Genomic DNA, 8,253 nt, shown 5'->3' on the forward strand with positions numbered 1-8,253 from the left:
CTGATAGCAGATTTTTCCAATGCAATTCCTCTTTTGATTTCCTGGCTGCTGGTACCAAGAGTGTTGATTATAGAAACAAACAAGCGGAAGGGCTTAACAAACTCAATCACTTCACCACTGTCATGATGATGTCATTTGGCCCAGTGGTAAGAATATTTGATTTCATGATGTTGAATTTAAATTCTTATTACAGGCTGTATTCTTTGACCTGCATGCCTCAGGGACACTTCAGGTTGTATAAGCAAGGTAGTTTCATCTGAGTGACACAGGTTGTTGATGAGTCTTACTCCTATCCTGATGCCACATTCCTCCTCATAGAGCCCAACCTACCAGCTGATCTGTATATTGATTGAAAAGTTATGGAGCTAGGATGCATGGCTGGCATATACCCTTCCCGATTTTGAACCATGCAGTGTTTCCCTACTTTGTTGTGATGATTTTCTCCTTGTACAAGTATAGGTTTCACATAACCATGAACAAGTGTTCTGAGATTCTCATTGTTCTCAGAACTAACCACAGTTTGTTGTGATTCACACAGTCAAATGCCATTTCTTACTTGATGAAACACAGATAGGCAATCCTCTGATACTCTGCTTTCAATCAAGGTCCATTTAACAGCATGGTTCAAATCCACCAGATGCTCTGCTAGAGGAGGAAGTTATCTCCTCCTGTACTTGCTAAATCTGATTTGACGGTACACACACACACACACACACACACACACACACACACACGATAATAATTAAAAAAAAATTAGAAAATGGAACACCACGCTCACAGATTCTTTTTTTTTTTTTCAACAAAAGGGTAAACATTTATTTGGAGTTAGTTTCTGGTGGGTGCTGGTAAGGCCCACCAAGCAGAGTTCAGGAGCTCCTGGATGCCTCCCTGCTGCTCGGGACTGAGCTGTCCTATGCACTCAGTCCACAGTCCTCCAGTAGTCGGTACTTGACGAACGACATTACCAGATGTTTGGCACAAGGATCATCATGTTTAATTGCCTCATGCATTTCTCCGTCTGCAATTATTTTGAATATTTTGCACCAAGAATGAGCGGGTGGTTACTTTCAATTAGATCACACAGATAATGAAAAGTCTGAACAGCTTCTTCCTTGGCTTCATGAAGTGGAAGCCAGGATAACCAATGTGGCAAGGCTTCTTCAACATTTACACAGTCCGGTTTGAATTTTTATAATCTTCCCTACTGCTGAGATACAGTTCTCTGTTGCATTGACATTTTCTTTGGTTCTAGAATCTGCAGCCTGAATAACTCTTACCAGCAGTGGAAGTGCTTCTGTACAGAAAGGACGACAGTTATCTCTGCCGTACTGTGCCATGACGCCCGGGCCATATGCAGCAGCTTGCCTGACTTCTGGGCTGTTGTCACACACATACTGGAGTATTGGCCTTAAGAAATACTCTGCATATTTAAAGGAGGCTGCGCTACAGTGTTCTATAACATCATCAAAGACGCATAATCCCCACTGTCTGTCTGGCCATGGTCTATGTGGACAGATGAGGTTGACTATTAACGGAAGCAGTTGTTCAAATCACGGTAACACCTTTTCTTTGTAGCTACTGAATACTGAATGTAAAATGTCTGACACTTTGGTCAGAATATAAACATCATTTTCACCCTCATCTTGTAGTGATTCTTCAACCTGCTCATCATAGTCTTCGTCTTGTCTTTTATCTTGTCTCAATTCTTGATTTTTAAAATGCTCTTCAAGTTTTTCTTTCAATATTCCTCCTAGTTCCTGAAAGTGTGCATTATTAAGGCATCCATCTCCCATTACTTCAATGCACTTTGCAAAAGAATGCATGATTTCTGAGAGGACGTCGGAATCCGGTTCTGTGCCGATGGCCTTGATGACAGCATCACACGTAAAATGCCACATCTCAGTGAGATACTCAGGCCCACGGACTCATGTGCACTCCAGGAGAAGAGGCATGGATTCGGCTGCGGCCACTCGAACACCCTCATGGAAGTAAAATTTCAGTAAAGGGACCATCAGCTTGACGACTTGTTCCGTTTACTCCACAAAGCCTTCCTTCAACTCCTTGGCGTAGCACATCAACATCTGGCAAGCAGTTGATTTCTCCTCCAGTCCTGCAGTTTTAATGCCAAAACTCTGCTGGTCTCCAAGATTCACAAATTCCCAGCCATCATCATCACTCATATTCTCCATGTCTTGGGTGTCTAAAAGAGCTACTTCAGGTTGAATGGAAGCCGTCTTCATTAAAGGCCCCATAACCACTGGAAGGTACTGTTGAAATTCTTTTCCAAGGATTTTGCACATTCTGGCCTTTGCTGAGATCATGTAAGAGATCTGAGGGTCATCACGTTCCATATCGTTGAAGTCTGTCTGGGTCTTCAGTAATAACTGCATTACATCTGATGCGTCTTGCATGAACTTTTCCTTCCCAACAGCCAGACCAATGAGGCTGATGCACTCAATGGTCTTTCCTCTCAGCAGCCTGAGTTTCTTCTGAACTGCATTCTCAACAATGCACTTTAGTGATGGTATAAATAAGTCATAGTAGGGGACAAATTTTTCTTCTGCTGTGTCTGCAAATGATGCAATGGATGTCACAACTTGTTCCAAAACTAACTTGGTGCCTTTCGGAATCAGCTCTTGAAGCTTAAGCACCATGATGGAATGCAGATGTTCCACCAAATTATCTACGTACGGGATGAGCAGTGACTTGGGGCAGTCTTCAGTGAAGTTAATGAGGGCAGGGGCAGCATGGGCCTGCACCCACTAATTGCCTTGGTCCTCCATGGTCTGGAGATGGGCTGCAATCACGTTTTCATGGAATTTCTTCTGCAAACCAGGTGTAAAATCTGTAGCCATCTATCTGTCCCACCGCATTACAGGCTGCACACCTTACCCGTGGATGAGGATCCTGAAGAAAAAGCAAAGCAAAATTTCCTATCTCATTTCGAATTCCTTCCATTTGCTGGTGGCATCCTTGGCCAATGGCAGATAAAGCCATCAATCCTCCATGCCGGTATTTCCAGTCAGGATTTTGAAGCATTTGCATAATGTGTTCCTTGATCATTAGGACAACGAGTTTTCCACCAAGTCCACAAGCCAATCGGTCTAAAGCACTCTCACCAGCAACTGCACTGCTGTCAAAGTCATCGTCTTCTAGTTCATCAGCAATGGCCCAGTCCTCATCCTCTTCTAGATCCAGCATCATCGCCAACATCTGAGGAATAGTCTGGGCGACAATATTGGTATGCTTTCTTAACGTAGCAGCCGCTGTCTCCGAAAGCCTCCTCTTTTACTTGTTACTGATTTTCTCCAATTTTGCATTTTAGTGAATACTTACAAAAAAATTACTTTTCTTTTATTTGTATGTATTTTCTTACACTTTCGCCATTTCCTTCATCCTGTTCCATACTCTTGCAGAACTTTTTATTCCTTTCAGAATTGTCCTCCCTTTCATCCATTTTGAATTGATGCTGATCTCAAGAGCAAAGTTCTTTCAAATCTCTTCAAACATGCCACTATCTGTTATTCTCCTATTCTGTCTGTTATGTTCTGTATTCTCTCCCCTCCACCTTGTACCAAGCTTATTTCTTCTTTGCTCTCTTGATCCTTTGTGCCTTTAGCAGACTGAGGGTTCGATGGAAGGTGTGACAACTAAAGCCCTCTTTGACGGCATTTTGAACATGCGCCTGGAGCTCACTGAGGCTGGGGAAGACCCAGCAACAGGACATACATCTGAAACCATTGTCTGTAGTAACTAGGCATTCAGGGGTTTTAGGCCTGGAACACTCTGTCAACGGTGACACTTCTTCTGGGCTTTCTTCTTGAGGTGGCATTGGCATTTCAGAGAGCCAGTCAGATACAGAGTAATAAGAACATGGTTGTCTATGTTCTCCTGGGATTTGGGAAGCATTGGTATTACATATGTTTTCAGAGACTTCTGCTTCTCTGCTGCTCTTTTCTATAGAACAGCATTCTTCTGTTCTTGATTTCTTTTTAGAAGGCTCTACACCTTCATCTTTTTCTTCAAAGGCAGCCACACCTTTTTTCGTTTGGACACACATGTAGAAAATGTTCATAGCTCTTTCTTGAGCTGTTTCATTTGTGGAGGGACTGCAGGGGACCGAGAGGAACGGCAGTGAACACAAAGACTCCCATTGCTCCAAGTGTGATGCATGAGTCTCCTCCTGGGCTACGGCACCTGAATTACCTTCCGATGACGGATTGTTTCCTAGGAAAGAAAATATAAAATATATGCAAATGAATATATATGTTTGAGGTCTATAAGAATTAAGATTAAAATTACCACACAAATCCATGAGTATGGACATGTGTAATAGATAGGGATTTATTTTGAGAGTACAGATAGTGCGATTTTATGTGTGTAAGTGGCATAACTATGTTTTATGGAGTTGTGTGGATGTTCTGGGACACATCTACGTAATGTGTTTGATGTTGATAAAAGAAACTGTAAATGAGTTAAAAGCAAACAAACAACAGAAGCAAAAAGAAGACAAAACCCATAAATGAAAAATTAAATTCATTTCTGTCAACTAAGAGCTGACTCACAGATGATCTTCCATTGGGTTTTCAAAGCTATTAATAAAGCAGGAGGTGATTGTCATTCTTTCTTCCCTTGAGATATTGATGGATTTAACAGTCAGAGAGAAATGGCTTTGTGGTTTTCAGTACAACTCTCTAGGGTCTATACTTGTTACATTTCCCCCTGTAACTGAGTGTGTATGCTTGTTACATTTCATGACAGACCAACTGGTGCTGCCAGGGAGCTTATCACTCTAACACTCAAAGTTTGAGAATAAGAGATGAAACGATTTAGAACAGTGCATAAGGACTCATTATTCAGATATATGAAGAACTGATTAAATTGTGGGTAATGTGGCAAGTAAGGAGAAAGACTTTACCGAAAACTACATTACCTTTAAGGCATTCCATTTTTATAGGATGTGTTCTAGTCTGAAGGAGATAAATCAGATAATCTTGTGAAATGATATACAGCTGAAGAATGACTGTCTGAAGTATTAAGGTGTAAGAGTGTACCTGTGAGAATAGTGTACCACTGGGTATAGGGGACATGGATAGGTGTGAAGAACAGGTATTTTAAAAACTAAATCAAAGAGGGAAGAGCAGCTCAATACTTGACAAGATGGAATGTAGGTTCATTCATGTGCTTAAATTATGAGAATGCTGACCTTAGCAGGAGAGTTCTGTTCACATTTGCACAAACATCTCAGCACTACCCACTGCCTCCCCTGCAACTGACCCAATGTACACATGTTCTAAGTTTGTCCTGAGGAACCTGGTTTGAGTGAACCTCGTTTGAGCGAAGGCATAATTTATCTCTCTACCTTCACAGGGAGCCTAGTACTGGTCCATCTTCCTTGAAGTCTTTTTCTTTTTGAGAAAATGTCAAGCGTTTGGGCAACATAGCTTCATCTGGGCCAAGCCATAGCCATCCTTCCTTCTTGTCTCTCTTACCTTCCTTATGAACAGTATTACGCTTCCTTTTTAATGATCTTCTCAAAGTCTCTTTATCAGCCTCATCTTTCATGTGTAGACTTGGAGATGATGGCACATCCAAGGCGCTACACAAATCATACACCTGAGAAAGCTTTACATCTGAGGAATGAAATAAAAAACAAAACATTGGCATGTGACATGTTGAATAGGTATCTCATACCAGACAGGATTTTTTCTTTACCCACTTATACTGGTCTTGTAGAAATGAAGGCAACATTTCCAATCAAAACATTTAAACACATGTAATGTTTTCTAGTGACTGGGGAGCTCTCACTTAGTGATAAGGAATTGCGTTCTGATCATTATTGTGTGCATGCAGGTGACTAAGTGGATCAAGTCTGATATTTCTCTGGAGCAGTTTACAGGTATCAAACACTTAAAGAACACCCTTTCAGATTCTGCTTTGCTGTGGCACCTAAAAGGCCCTAAAAGTGAAGAATATACAGATCATCTCAACAGATGATGCTTCCATTGATTCCTAACAACCTCCTTGGCACCTCTAGCCCAGCGCACAGTTTCCATAGGCAGAGTGGACCTTATCAAACTCCCTTACACTGTGTGTTCATGGGCCCAAGAGATGAGGTAACACCAATACTCAGGATCCAGCCAAGAGAGTGTCTTTGCCTTGGACATCATCCAGCTTTGCCCACCATGCATTTTAACTCAAAAGTTAAAGCAAGTAGCAGCTATAGTCCAGAGCAAAAGAGACAAAGTCCTTCCTCCTGAACTTTCAGACACAGTGGTGAAGAGTATTGGGGATTCAGGCTGTTCCATTCCACAGAAATCAGGAGAAAGGGCAGCAATTAGAAATCAAAAAGCCATCAACCCCAGAGATCTTAGTTGCAGAATCAGAGTGGAAAAAGCACAAGCCATTGCTCTTCCCCCTCCTGCAACCCCAATCCCAGATAATTTTGCTCCAGGACCAGAGTGGAAGAATGACAGGCAGGATAAGTTGTCTTTACTTACCTACTAGGGTACTGAACTCCTCAACTTAAGAAAGTGTCCCTTTGAATTCAGAGATCAGATAGTAATTCAGGTAAGGTGAACTGTCTTTCATTCCTCAGGAGCAGTGAGTTCTAAAGCCAAGTTCATCAGAGCATGGTCCCTGCCAGGGCCCCATGCAAGGAAACCACACCACAGGGATGACACAGAAGAAGCAGGCTATCTTTCACCTTACACAAAAACATAACAAAATTTCACACTGGCTTCAAAGTGATCAATACACAAAATTCAGGGATTTCCACAGTCAGAATTCCGACACAGAATTCAATAGAACATTGAATGAATATTTTTCAAAGGGTAAAGACAAACTCAGAGAATTACAGGATTGTACAAGCAAAAGCTAAGAGAAACTTTAAAAAGCAATCAAAGACAATGCAGACAAAACAAATGAGGCATTGAGCCACAATCCAGAACATGAGGACCGGTGTTTCAGATGCTGTCAAGATGTTGGAAGAATACATGAACAGAGTTGTAGAGATGGAACACATACTAGAGAATTAGAAGATAGAGCTCTCAGCACTGATCTGCTAGTCCAAAACGCAGAATCAAAAAGGAAAGAAAAAGCAAAAAAGGTAGCAAAAGAATTGTGGAGTAGTTCCTAGAGAAAAAATTTCAAGCGTAATGAAGAATGAGAGAATATATATACAAGAAGCTAAACTAAACCCATATAGAATAGAATCACACCCCCTATAGAGATAGCAAGAAGACGAGAGAAGGAAATAAGAGGTATCCAAATTGGCAAAGAGGAGGTAAAATTATCTCGCTTTGCAAATGATATGATACTATACATAGAAAACCCTAAGGACTCAGCAAGAAAATTATTGGACATAGTTGACCAATCAGCAAAGTGGCAGGATACAAGATCAGCATATAAAAATCAATTGGATTTCTTTACAGTGACAAGGAAAACACAGAGCTAGAGGTAAGAAAACAACACCCTTCACAATAGCTAATCACATGATTAACTACTTGGGAATAAACATAACCAGGAACACAAAAGATCAATTCGAAGAAAATTACATAGCATTACTTCAAGAAAGAAAAAGAGAGCTGGAGAAGTGGAAGTATATCCCTTGCTCATGCATAGGAAGACTCAATATTGTGAAAATGGCAATAATATCAAAGGCAATTTACACATTTAATGCAATCCCAATACAAATACCAACCCCATTTTTCAAGGAGACGGAGAAAGCAACTTCCAGTTTCATTTGGAATGGAAAGAAGCCCCGAATAAGCAATGCACTCCTTAAAAATAGAAGAAAGGTAAGAGGTATCTCACTATAGCTATAGAAAGGATCCAAGAAAGTATAGTCTATTTATTTTACTTTTTTTTTAAATTTTGTTGTTGTTGTTGTGCGCCATCAGGTCAGATCCGACTGACACAGGAGGAGACTGCTCATCCTTTTCCAGTGGAGCATCTGGTGGATTGCAGTGCAGCTTCTTACCACTAGGCCACCAGAGCTCCCTTCAAAGTATAGTCTTATATCCATCATCCAGATTAACACAAACTTAATGGTATGTCTTAATAGGAAGAGTTACACTGCTAATCCAGACACATGCTATTTGACTTCTGCTGCTGCATCGCAGGAGAAAGATGGACAATCTCTTCCCATGCAATTTACTGCTTCTGAAAATCCACTATAAGGTCAGCTCTGAGTTAGATCTGTCTTGATGATACACAGCAAGAACAACAAAGAGAAAAAGGAACCCTGTGGAA

General features: G+C 41.0%; 1 pseudogene; it reads right to left on the minus strand.

Moving 5' to 3' along the window:
• Nucleotides 1-825: 825 nt before the first annotated feature.
• LOC102848709 lies at nt 826-3,273 on the minus strand (annotated as a pseudogene).
• Nucleotides 3,274-8,253: the final 4,980 nt, after the last annotated feature.

The sequence above is a fragment of the Elephantulus edwardii genome, unplaced genomic scaffold (genome assembly GCF_000299155.1).
Source record: "Elephantulus edwardii isolate Elephantulus edwardi_28Jun2011 unplaced genomic scaffold, EleEdw1.0 scaffold00130, whole genome shotgun sequence".
Lineage (NCBI taxonomy): Eukaryota > Metazoa > Chordata > Mammalia > Macroscelidea > Macroscelididae > Elephantulus > Elephantulus edwardii.